We start from the raw sequence: 14,181 nt of genomic DNA, 5'->3' as shown, positions 1-14,181 counted from the left end.
TGAGTTGTGAAGTAGTTAGCGGAAGGCTAATTTCCATGATAACTCACCCAACATCACCGTTTCCTAACCTGACAGTCAAGCAGATACACTTCCCATTCCGGTACCTGTAGTGTATTTTCTATATCACAGGGCAATGCAGAGATGACACTAGTTTTTATGTGTAACAGGTGCTTTAGAATGTCTACTCCATGCTTCAGCTCTAGCTCCCAGCTCTCCCAGCTCTTTTCTCTGAGTCCACACTCAGGCTTAACCAATCAAGCCTCACATAATCAAACAGAGAGCAATTGATCACTACAATACCAAAGCCAATTTTTCCTCCCAGTTGTAATCTCAATTGGAATTGGATAACTCAACCAAATGACCAAATGTTGCAAGGGGCTTGAACATGAGTCTTTCCCTGTTGTGTTTTGCATTTCTTCATTCCTGACCCCTTGCATTCCTTCATTCCTGACCCCTTGCGTATCCCTGGTTTGTTTTTTGTTGACTTTTATTTGTTATTATCACTCCACTATTGCTAGCTCTGGTATTCCTTCCTTAAGCCTCTCCTTTTTGTTTGTTAAGATGCTCCTTAAAACCTATTTGTACTTTTGGTTACCTGTCCCAATATCTCAATATGTGACTCAGTGTCAAATTTTGTTCGATCATTCTCCTGCAAAGGTAATTAGGATGTTTCATTGTGTTAAAAGCACAATAGAAATGCAAGTTTTTGATGCTTGGCTCCCATTTGCACTGGACAGTGAATCCGTCTGTGGTGTCACCTTGTAGTAACAATTAAAAGGCCTCCGGTAGATTGAGGTTGAAGCTGCCTGTCTGATTTGTGCTCATATTTTTAGAATGCAATTTGCATCTTTAATTGAATGAATGCCCCGATTGCATGAGCCAAGCTAGAAAGTAATGAATTGAGTCATTACTGAGGCCAGAACAGAATATACCAGCCAACCACAGGTGGCTAATATGGAATAAGTGGCGGATAAGTGAAGCCTTTTATGTGTGTAACACAAGCAACTTAAAGAGTTCCAAAAAAAGCCTAAATTCTGATGGCAAGCTGTTCATCTGAGTGAATATCATTGCCCTTTTTAACTCAGCCGATTATGGCACCTCCAGTCTGCCCAGTTTTCAGAGGTTAAAGGATTAAATGACTTAACAGCCTATTTTAACAGCTCCTTGTTCCCCCTGAGACACCACTCAATCGACATTTTGCCTCAGACATCCAGCCTTCAATTGTTTGCAATGAAGGCATTTCTAGATGAAAAAGACCCAAACTCCATCAAGTTCGCCTTCTACCATCCTAGCAATCACGTGATACAATGACAATGGAGTTGTTGGCTAATCATGGTGATCAATCTCTTTCAATTAGTCCACAACAGATTCAAAAGTGACACAAGATAGACTCCAGCAGTGGAGGGTTTTGTGAACCGACTGTCATGTCTCAAATTATTTCACATACTGTATCGCAAAATTTTATTTTCTGAAAGAGATCTGTCTGATTTGTAAGCTGATATAAAAGTAAATTGCCCATAACTATGAACTATAAACTCTTGCCATTCTGACCAGCGTGGCTGTAGTTTAAGGGGAGTTTCATATTTGTCTACCTTAGGCTTTACATCTAATTACATTTTTGTTTATAACGATTATACACTGATTGTAGATTATAAACGACTGATCAGGCTGAAACTCTCTAGAAAAGTAAAGACTGATGGATGACCGGAATTAAGAAGGGGTTTGATGGGATACATTGCAAAGAAGTGTTTACTTTGGAGTTCAGAACTAGGGCCGTAAATGTGAGAGAGTCACTAAATAAATTAAATAAGGAATTCAGAAAAAACCTTCTTTACCTGGAGAATAGTTAGAATATGGAACTTGATACCTTATAGGGCTGGATTTTACTCTTCCCCTGCTGGTGGGTTTGAAGGTGGAGGGAGTGGGGGGGCATATAAAATCCAGCAGATGGCCTTCCCGTTGCCTACTTGTCTGCAATTTTATGGGGTGAGGGAGGCCCTCCAATTGGGGCAGGGAGGCCCCATGCCATGTAGAAAGCCTGGCAGCTTTAGCTGTGCGGGCTGGTGTCGGGCAAGAGGTCGGGTGGGTACCTACTTTGCGGACCCCTATGTCCATTTGAAGCAGCTCCCCCCTCAAGATCATTCACAGCCCTTTCATCCATCCCCTGACCTCTTTAACCTGCCCCATCGCTCCGCCTCCTCCCTCCCTCCCTCCCTGAGACCTCCGATCCTGAACATACCTGGACTCCTCGGTGTGGTGGGACTGCCTGCTGTCCCAACAGTGGCCACTGCTCTCAGCTGGCCAGCAGTTCTCTGAGGTGGGACTCTCTCCCGTGATAGGGACAGAAGTCTCGCCTTAAAGCAGTTAACGCTGCTTCCTGTGTTAAATTACTGCCGAGCAGGATCGTGCACAGTCTCCTTCCTGACATTTTTGTCAGTGGTGCAGCATAAAATCCAGCTCGTGAAGCAGTTAAAGCAACTAGGATAGATGTATTGAAGGGAAAGTTAGATCAGCACATGAAGGAGAAAGGAATGTGTTAAGGTGAGAAGTGATTCGAATGGGAGCATAGCGCAGATGGGTTGAGTGACTTGTTTATATGCTGTAAATTCCATATAACCTTCTTCCAGGTCTCAAGTTGACAGTGGGAACGAGGAATTATAGTTATGAGGAGAATGTTGAGCTATTTTTAATGGCTTAAAGGGAACTTTAATAAGAGGTTTGCAGAACTTTATAGGGTGAATAAGAAAGGACATTTCATCTGGTGCCTCTGCACTGATTCCCCAACCAAATGAAATTTGCCACAGCGAGGGGGAATGTTTGGAAATCTTTCTTTATATGGTGCCGATAGAATGTTTTGCCACAGGGACTATTTGAGGCAGGGGCCATTTCATCTTTTTAAAAGAATAATGGGCTAAATCTGAGGATGATGTCCAGTTGTGGGGGAGGAAGCAGCAGGGCAATAGGGTTAGTTTTGGGCTGCTCAAGCAAATAGCCAGGATAGCCTGAAGAGACGTGTGTACTTCTATATCTCTAATTGTTAGTTCGTCTCTAATCGTTTGGACAGCTGCTCCAAACTTTTTTTTCAATTTCCCACTCAACATCTGAGATTTTTAAAAGGTGCATGATGACTTTTGCACTGGATTTAAGGCAAATTAAGTGCATGAGGGAGAAAGGAATAAAAGGTTATGCTGATAGGTTTTGATAAAGAGAGCCGGCACAAATGGAGCATAAACACAGGCATGGACCAGTTGGACCTCATTCTATAAATTTATAAAAATTATATAAATGACTGAAGACATGACTGTCTTTGACTCAAGGAACTACCAGGTATTCAGAATAACTGTCACTCATTATCCCTGAAGAGATGCTAATGACCCCTGTGACTGCATAGATCAAATAGAAAGAATTGTACAAAGACCATTTACATTTCTAAGGCCAAGGCCTGGCTAATGGAGAGGACCAGACTGATGGGACAAAAGATCCCTGAAACCTCTTTTGAAATTATTAGTGTTGGAAATATAGCCAATGTAAGAATCTAGATGAAGGAATGTACATCCTTTTTCCAAGCCACAGTGGAAAAATATGAGTCAGCTGATCACCGATCTCCACCCCACCAAGCTGCTGGAACCTGTAATATTGCTCATTGCCTTGTGGAGCTGCAAACTCAGACTGACCTCTTCCATAAACCAAGCAGCACTTCCGAACAAGGGCTCGATTAGGTGAATGCCTGGCCCTCATCTACGTTGTTTCTATTGGGACTTCTGAACGTCTGTGCCAGTGCCTACAAGACAAATTCATCTCCATCTCATTGTGGAACCCATCTCTGCAGAAAAAGTGAGTTATCTAGCATCAGTCTTCAGCCTACCATTCTCTGATTCTGGACTTTGGTGGGCCCTGGACTCACGTGGAACAATAATTCTTATTTTCTCTGTGGTCTTTGCTATCTACCTCTTTCTTTTCATTACCCCTCTTTTACTGTTTGAATGCAAAAGGATGGGGGGGGGGAGCGGGGAAGCATTATGAACTGCCTTCTCACTTTCTGAGTGTGTGTAAAATAAACTACCCTCCTGATTTAACGCTATCTTGAGATTACACTAAAACTGAGGGGTAGAGAAAATATGCCGCTACTTATAAAGAGGGAAATCGAAAACAATCAAAAGCACCTTTCTGCTTATCGCGGGTGATGAGAGAAGAAATCTGGGTTATTTAAATTAAACACCCTCCTGTCCGTAATACTGTGTAAATTCCACATTGTTCTTTGACTCTTTTCTGCCAACGTTGTGGCCACAAACAAAATTGTATAACATGAGACCGCAAAATTTGCATAGCTGTGTTGCTGCATTTTCTTGATGGGTTGTAAAAAAAATCTGTCAAGCATTTAACCCCTTTAAAAAAAAGACCCTTTATATTCCTTTGGATCCTTTAAGGATATTTTGTTCCAGTCCAGTGCACCCACGCCACTCATGTGTATCAGTATTTTTAAGAAGCTCCACTCCAAGCTAATAACAATTATGGAGCTATGAATTAGCTTTAAAAGGACTGTAATCTAAAGGTTGACTCCAGCAGCAATTTCATTAGAGTGAATTATACACTTGGAGAAAAGTACCACAGAGTTTAATTGATTCGACAATGTTATGGATATGCATCGATGGGGTTGAGATGTCAAAAAGCTGCACATGGCTACACAGGTCGAAGGTCAATGCTGGATAAGTTGTAATGCAACAAAGGATTTTGATATTTTACAGTGATAAGAAATGCATTTCTGAAACAAGATAAATAGTGCAGATGCTGGAAATCTGAATGGAAAGCATAAAACGCTGGAAACTCTCAGCTGGTCAGGCGGCATCTCCAGGAATGCATTATCCCATGAACCCTGAGAGCGTTGAAATTGATGGCAGATATTTATTGGGGAGCTAGGAAGGCAGTGGGTGTGGTGTCAGGGGAGGGAATTAGCACGAAAGGATGAGGGCCTAGGGTGTCCACTCAATTTTGCTTCACACTTTGCGTGAACCCTGCAACCATTGCACAACATCACAGAATTTTAAGTGACAATCGTGCTTGGCACAAATAGTCTCCATCATCTTTTGCCTTCATTTTAAAAACATCACACTGGAAGAATGGGTCACCCTTAATGGGTATGGGAGTGTAGTGGTATTGTTACTGGACAAACAGCCCAGAGGCCCGGACTAATGTTCTGGGGGCATGGGTTCAAATTCCACCACAGTGGCTGGGGGAGGCGGGGGGGGGATTTAAATTCACTTAATTGATAAATATGGAATAGAAAGTTAATCTCCTGAAAAATTGTAAAAGCCCACCTGGTTCACTAATCTGCTCGGTTACCTGGCCTGGCCTACATGTGACTCCAGACCCACTCAGCTGTGGTTGACTCTTAATTGCCCTCTGAAATTACCCAGTAAGCCACAGAGGCAATTCTGACTGTGCCATAAGTGTTGGCCTAGCCAGCGATGCCTGCATCCTGTAAGTGACTTTTTAAAAATGTGTGCAAGGCCAACATTCAGAATTGCCCCCCCACCCCCCCCCCGCGTATTTAGTGGTCCTGCCCTTGAGAAGGTGGTGGTGAGCTGCCTCCTTGAACAGCTGCAGTCCCTGTGGTGTAGGGAGGCGCTGTTAGGGAGGGAGTTCCAGAATTTTGACCTAACGACAGTGAAGAAACGGCGATATATTCCCAAGTCAGGATGGTGACTGGCTTAGAGGGGAACTTCCAGGTGGTGGCATTCCCATTTGTCTGCTGCCCTTGTCCCTCTAGGTGGTAGCAATCTATGTAGGTTTTGGAAGGTGCTATCTAAGGAGCCTTGGTGAGTTTCTGCAGTGCATCTTGTAGACGGTAGACGCTGCTGCCACTGTCCGTCGGTGGAGAGTGAATGTTTGTGGAAGGGGTGCCAATTAAGCGAACTGAATAGAAATAAACACTGGGAACTTCTGCTAATTGCAATCAATCACGTGGATTTGAGGAGGTTCATTCAGCTGGATCTTTTGGGCACAATAAAAGGTACATTTTAAAAATCCAGCTGACTACTGTACCCCAATCTTAACTGGCAAATAGTCTGTATAGCTTTTCGGTGATTTAAAATTAGGTTAATCACTGGTGGGTCCCCAGTAGTTAAATATGCTTATTATTTGTCATAAACCCATTTTCATGTATTAATCACACTTCACCATGTTACCACTCTTACATAAATCAATGAATGTATTTTGAAGTATTTTTTTTTTTCAAATGCTATCTGATTGCACTAGCCCATGGCTGATTTGGCATTTGGCAAAATGCAAATAAGTTTGAGCAGAAATCCTGGGTGGAGGTTGTAGAAAACGCTTCCCAAAAACAGGTACAGCCTGGGCACAGCCTTTGCCCAGATTGCATGCAGCGGAAATGTTACCCCAAGGTCATAAAATTATATTTGCCTAGCACCTTCCTAATATAGAGACATGCCAAGGTGCTTGAAGGAAAACAAAACAGGACAAATTGATGACTTGTACCACTTTTCCTATACAGTAATTTCTTGCTTAATGTTGTATCTGCGTTCCTGAATAGTGCAGCTTTAAATGAAACAGTGTTAAGCAAATCAGATTTTCTTGTTACAACCAATGTAAAAACTGTAGGTTAGGTTGTTTAGGACCTTTGCATTCGGAAAAATATTAGAAAAAGTTGAAAAACTGTACATTCCAAAATTCCTCTGATTGTAACTAAAATAACTTTAAAACAAAGTCGAAAACATATAAGATATATGCTAAGTCTGTCTGTTTGCCTCCCCTTTCCTGAACCCTTTCACTTGCTGCTTCCCTCGAGAGATCCCTCACTGTGAGTGCTTATATTTGAGCTGTAAGGAGCCCTTTCTAAACTATATGGAGCAACACGGGGCTTTCAGATTGCAAGGAAGGTGAGAAGGCCACTGGTTTTAGAAGTTGGGGTTAGCTTTGCGGCAAACTGCTCTTGCGTAGAATTACAAGGAATGTTTGGGAGAGGGATGGCAGGAAAGAGAAAGTGAGCGAGGGAGTGAGAGGAGCTGCGAATGGGTGGGTGCGGGACATAAGTGGTGAGTGGAAGGGTCAGGGAGCGGGAGAGGCAGCTACAAAATGGCCCCTGTGAGAAACAATGCCAAAATGGAAACCCCAACGCTAAGTACACACAGTGGCCCCATTATATCTGCAATGTTACAGCAGAAAGGCTTAAAATCGGGCAACTTAAAATAGGGGCATGCTGTAATTCTACATGTGCACTATGTGGCATAATTATGGGGGAGACAAAATAATAGTTATAAGCAGCAACCTGTTTTCTTATTCTTAACTGAATTTACTGGTAGTTGGTGTGACGGTTCTATTGTTGTAGATTTAAAGTCACTTCACTAACCGTATCATAGCATCGAGAACCAATTGGATGTGGCTCAGTTGGTAGCACTCGCATCTCTGAGTTGGAATGTTGAGGCTCAAGTCTCACTCCAGTGACTTGAGAATGCATTTATATAATCATAGAACAACATAGCCCTCTGGTAACAGTTTGGCCCATCATATGTTTGAAGAGCAATGAATATAGTCCCAATCCCTTGTTCTTTTCACATACCCCTGAAATTTCTTTCCCTTTCAAGAATTTATCCAATTCCCTTTTCAAGGGCCACTATTGAATCTGTTTCCATCACCCTGTCAGGAAATCCATTTCACACTCTAACCCAATGCTTCCCAAGGCATTTCCCAACGGGACCCATTTTGACGCTTGAAAACTAATGTGATCCCAGATGCCAACATAAAACAAAATAGCAATAAAGCAGCAGAGTAATGCTCAGTATATAATTATTAAAGTTTGTGTACTATAGATCAAATAATAAATCATATAAATATGAACACCTGTGTTTTTAAGTACTTTGTAAAAATATTATTTTATGTGCTCACCAGTCCATCACTTCATCTGAGCTCCTCCAGCCTTGGCCAGGAATTATTGATATTCACATTTACATTCAGCATCACTGTTATGTTGACTCTTACATTATGACAACATCACACCAAGGTTCCCTAAAGGCCATGTTGACATCATTGATTTTAATGTGAGACAAACCAAATAAACTTTTAAAATTTTCCACTAAGGATTTCAAATGATACAAAATAATATTCAAAGACCCTGTGGCAGCAGTTTCACATTGGATTTTGCTACACACAATGCTGTTTTAAAATAAAATGAATTTAATTCACAAGGTAAGTAACTTACCGGAATGTCGAGCCATTCCCCTCCCAACCAGGGGAAAGTGAAGTACGGGCTTGGAACATAACGTGGGACAATTACCAGCCACTGAGGTTTCAGCCAAGCTCACCGTATTTCCCAGTGATAAAGACTCAGTGAAGTCCCTCTCCCCACTGTGCATGCACACACAGTAGCTCTGACAGCCTGAACCCAGGGCAGTGTGTGAATATGGTGCTGCAGGCGATGGATTTAGTCATATTGAGAAGAAGTAAAATCCCTGAGACTGAGAGATGAGTAGGGCAAGGGCAGGGCCACTTGCGAGCTGGGCCTCACTATGGGGTGCAGTCTCAGAGGGAGCACAGTTTAGGAACCAGTGTCCTGACCACTTATTGCTTAACTTTTTTTTTTCTTCAGTGTGACCTCTGATACTTTAGCCAATCACCATAAACCAATGGCTTCGGTTTATCAGCCTTCAGCAAATGAAAAGAGTTTCTCTTTGCTCACTTTATCTGGACCCATTGTGCTCTTACACGCCTCTATTAAAGTTCCTCTTAGACTTTCCTGTTCTGAGGAGAATAACACAGCTTCTCCATTCTATCCATGTAACTGTAATCACGTGTCCCTGGAACCATTCTTGTAGATTGCATCCGTACCCTCTTTAAAGCCTTCACATCTTTTCTAAAATTGTATACAAGACTCCATCTGGGGCAAACTAGTGTTTTATATAGATTTTGCATAATGTCGTCACTTTTGTACTCTATTGCTCAATTTATAAACCTTGGGTTCTCATATACCAGTTGCTTTGTTAACCTGCCCTCCCACCTACAAAGATTTGTGCACAAACAGCCCCCAGGTCTTCCTGTTCTTGAGCTTGAAATTGAAATTGTACTACTTTATCTTCCATTGTCTCTCCCCAGTCCTCTTACTGAAATGTATCACATTTTCCTGCATTAAACTTCATCTGCTATGCGTCTGTCCCTTCCATCGGCCTGTCTGTATCCTCTTGAAGTCTATTTTTATTTTCATCACTTTATAATTGCAAGAAATTGTGTCATCTACAGATTTTCAAATTGTGTCCTGTACTCCCAAGTCAAGTCATCAAAAGCAGTGGCCCTAGTCCTGAGGCCTTGGGGACACATCTGTACACTGTACAGGGCCTTGGTGAGACCACATCTGGAGTACTGTGTGCAGTTTTGGTCTCCTTATTTGAAAAAGGATATAAGTGCATTAGAAGCAGTTCAGAGAAGGCTCACTTCACTCGTTCCTGGGATGAAGGGCTTATCTTACAAAAAAATGGTTAAGCACTTTGGGCCTATAGACCTTGGAGCTTAGAAGAGTGAGAGGTGATCTTATTAAAACGTATAAGAGACTGAGGGAACTTGACTGAGTGGATACCAGGAGGATGTTTCCTCTTATGGGGGAGATTTAGATCTAGGGGACTCATTTTAAAAACAAGAGGTCTCCCATTTAAGATGGAGATGAAGAGAATTTTTTTTTTCTCTCAGAGGGTTGTCAGTCTGTGGAATTCTCTTGCCCAGTGGGGCATAGAATTTATTCAGTCCTGAGTCAGATCAATTTTTGATCGATGAGTGAGTCAAGTGTTATTGGGGACAGACAGGAAAGTGGATTTGAGACCACAGTGAGATCAGCCATGATCTTATCGAATGGCAGAACGGACCTGATGGGCTGAACAGCCTACTTCTGCTCCTAAGTCCAATTTTCCTTTGTTCTAGTCCAAGAAACAATATTGAGCATATCTCACTATTTTGTTGCTTCACCAATTTAGTATCCATATTGCTACTGCCCCCTTTTTTATCCCATGGGCTTTAATTTTGCTCACAAGTCTTTTTGAAAGTTCATGTTCATAATGTTCAGTTTAATACCCACATCCCTGTAACATCATCAAAAAGTATAGTCAAGTTAGTCAAATAGGATTTGCATTTTACAAATCAATGCTGGCTTTCCTTTATACCATACCTGTCCAAATAGCTGTCAGTTTTATTACAGATTATTGTTTCTACAAGCTTCCCCACTACATATACTAAACTGGCCTGTAATAGCTGATGCACCAGTGCCACACTGAGGGAGTGCTGCACTGTATGGGATACTGTCTTACAGATGAGGCATTAAATACTTTGCCTTCTCACAGAATCACAGAATCACACAGTGCAGAAGAGGCCCTTTGGCCCATTGAGTCTGCACCGACATGTGAGAAACACCTGACCTACCTACCTAATCCCATTTACCAGCACTTGGCCCATAGCCTTGAATGTTATGATGTGCCAAGTGCTCATCCAGGTACTTTTTAAAGGATGTGAGGCAACCCGCCTCCACCACCCTCCCAGGCAGCGCATTCCAGACCGTCACCACCCTCTGGGTAAAAAAGTTTTTCCTCATATCCCCCCTAAACCTCCTGTCCCTCACCTTGAACTTATGCCCCCTCATGACTGACCCTAACTAAGGGGAACAGCTGCTCCCTACACACCCTGTCCTTGCCCCTCATAATCTTGTACACTTCGATCAGATCACCCCTCAGTCTTCTCTGCTCCAATGAAAACAACCCTAGTCTATCCAACCTCTCTTCATAACTTAAATGTTTCATCCCAGGCAACATCCTGATGAATCTCCTCTGCACCCCTTCCAGTGCAATCACATCCTTCCTATAAAGTGGCGACCAAAACTGCACACAGTGCTCCAGCTATGGCCTCGCCAAAATTCTGTACAACTCCCACATGATCTCCATACTTTTGTAATCTCCGCCTTGATTGATAAAGGCAAGTGTCCCATATGCTTTTTTCACCACCCCACTAACATGCCCCTCCGCCTTCAGAGATCTATGGACACACACGCCAAGGTCCGTTTGTTCCTCAGAAATTCCTAATGTCATGCTGTTCATTAAATACTTCCTTGTCAAATTACTCCTTCCAAAGTGTTCAACTCACACTTATCAGGGTTAATTTCCATCTGCTAATTATCTGCCCATTTGACCATCCCGTCTATATCTTCCTGTAGCCCAAGACACTCAACCTCACTGTTAACCACCCGGCCAATTTTCGTGTCATCCGCAAACTTACTAGTCATCTATGTCATTTATATAAATGATGAATAATAGGGGACCCAGCACAGATCCCTGTGGTACGCCAGTGGACACTGGCTTCCAGTCTTCAAAGCATCCTTCTGTCACCACCCTCTGCCTCCTACAACTAAGCCAATTTTGAATCCACCTTTTCAAATTACCCTGTATCCCATGTGCATTTGCCTTCTTTATAAGTCTCCCATGTGGGACCTTGTCAAAGGCTTTGCTGAAATCCATATAAACTACATCAACTACACTACCCTCATCTACACACCTGGTCACCTCCTCAAAAAGTTCAATCAAATTTGTTAGGCATGACCTCTCTCTGACAAAGCCGTGCTGACTATCCCTGATCAAACCTTGCCTCTCCAAGTGGAGATAGATTCTCTCCTTCAGAAGTTTCTCCTTACCACTGACATGAAACTCACTGGCCTGTAGTTCCCTGGCTTATCTCTACAACCCTTCTTAAATAGCAGAACCACATTAGCTGTTCTCCAGTCCTCTGGCACCTCCCCTGTGGCCAGAGAGGAATTAAAAATTTGGGTCAGAGCCCCTGCGATCTCCTCCCTTGCCTCCCTCAGCAGTCTGGGACACAAATCATCTGGACCTGGAGATTTGTCCACTTTTAAGTTTGCCAACAGCTCCAATACCTTGTCACTCCCTATATCAATTTGCTCAAGAACCTTGCAATCCCTGTCCTCGAGTTCCATACCTTCATCCTCATTCTCTTGGGTGAAGATGGATGTGAAGTATTCATTCAACACTCTACTGATGTCCTCTGGCTCCACCCATAGATTGCCCCCTTGGTTCCTAATGGGCCCTACTCTTTCCCTGGTTATCCTCTTCCCATTGGTATACTTATAGAATATCTTGGGATTTTCCCTACTTTTACCAGCCAGAGCTTTCTCATATCCCCTCTTTGCTCTCCTAATTGCTTTATTAAGCTCCACCCTGCACTTTCAGTACTCCACTAATGTCCCCGCTTATTTGCTCCCCTTGTACCTGACAAAAGCCTCCCTTTTCCTTCTTGGGTTGATGTAAACAAAAAATAATCCCAGGCACTATTTTGAAGAAGACTAGAGGAATTCTCCATGATCAATATTTATGCAATTGTAAGCGAGCTTCTCCACTTCTGACCTAATGGTGGAAGGAAGGTCATTGATGAAGCACAAGTGAAGATTTTGGTTTGGCCTAGGACATTACCCTGAGGAACTCTTGCAGCGAAGTCCTCGAACTGAGATGATTGACCTCTAACAGCCATAACCATTTTCCTTTGTGCTAGGTATGACTCCAACCAGCAGAGAGTTTCCCCCCCCCCACCCCCCCAATTCCCATTGACTCCAGTTTTGCTAGGGCTCCTTGATGTCACACTCAGCCAAATGTTGCCTTGACGTCAAGGGCAGTCACTCTCATCTCACAAGTGCTAGGCAATGACCATCTCCAACAAGAGAGAATCTAACCATTGCCCTGTAATTGTCAATAGCATTACCATCATTAAATCCTCCACTATCAACATCCTTGGGGTTACCATTAACTAGAAACTGAATTGACTAGCCATATAAATACTATGGCTACAAGAGCAGGTCAGGGGCTCGGAATCCTGCTGTGAGTAACTCACCCCCTGACTCCCCAAAGCCTGTCCACCATCTACAAGGCACAAGACAGGAGTGTGATGGAATACTCTCCACTTGCTTGGATGTGTGCAGCTCCAGCAACAGTAAAGAAGCTTGACACCATCCAGAACAAAACAGCCCTCTTGATTGGCACCACATCCACAAACATTCACTCCCTCCACCACCGACACACAGTAGCAGCAGTGTGTACCATCTGCAAGATACGCTGCAGGACCTAACCAAGGCTCCTTAGGCAGCACGTTCCAAACACATGACTGCTGCCATCTAGAAGGACAAAGGCAGCAGATTGATGGGAATTCAACCATCCGGAAGTTTCCCTCCAAGTCACACCCCGTCCTGATTTGGAACTATGTCGCCATTCCTTCATTATCACTGTGTCAAAATCCTGGAACTCTCTCCCTAACAGGACTGTGGGTGTATGTACATCACAGGGACTGCAGCAGTTCAAGAAGGCAGCTCGCCATTGCCTTCTTAAGGGCAATTAGGGATGGGCAGCTGCCGGGGTGGGGGGAGGCAGTGAGGGGGGATGGTGGTGGTCAGGGGTTGGTGCCACACTGTTGGTGGGGGGGCTGGGAGAGCAAATCTTCTTGAGCTGTTGAGACATTTCAAGGTTCTGATGACATTTTACAAACCACTTCAGCTTGTTCTTACAGTTGCAATTATTCTTCATAGAAACTGGGCATGTGATATCCCATATGTTTACATATTGAAAGGCCATAAGACAGAGGAGCAGAAATTAGGCCATTCAGCCCATCGAATCTGCTCCGCCGTTCAATCATGGCTGATAAATTTCTCAACCCCATTCTCCCGCCTTCTCCCCGCAACCTTTGATCCCCTTGCCAATCAAGAACCTATCTATCTTGGTCTTAAATACACTAAATGACCTGGCCTCCACAGCCTTCTGTGGCAATGAATTCCATAGATTCACCACTGTCTGGCTAAATAAGTTTCTCCTCATCTTTGTTCTAAAAGGTCTTCCCTTTACTCTGAGGCTGTGCCCTCAGGTCCTAGTCTCTCCTACTAATGGAAACGTCTTCCCCACATCCACTCTATCCAGGCCTTTCATTATTCTCTAAGTTTCAATCAGATCCCCCCTCATCCTTCTAAGCTCCATCGAGTACAGAGTTCTCAAACATTCCTTATATGTTAAGCTGTTCATTCCTGGGATCGTTCTCGTGAACCTCCTCTGGACTCTATCCAGGGCCAACACATCCTTCCTGAGATATGGGGCCCATAATTGCTCACAATATTCTAAATGTGGTCTGACCAGAGCCTTAAAAAGC

The sequence above is a fragment of the Carcharodon carcharias genome, chromosome 18 (assembly GCF_017639515.1).
Source record: "Carcharodon carcharias isolate sCarCar2 chromosome 18, sCarCar2.pri, whole genome shotgun sequence".
Classification (NCBI taxonomy): domain Eukaryota; kingdom Metazoa; phylum Chordata; class Chondrichthyes; order Lamniformes; family Lamnidae; genus Carcharodon; species Carcharodon carcharias.
This window is presented reverse-complemented; position numbering follows the sequence as displayed.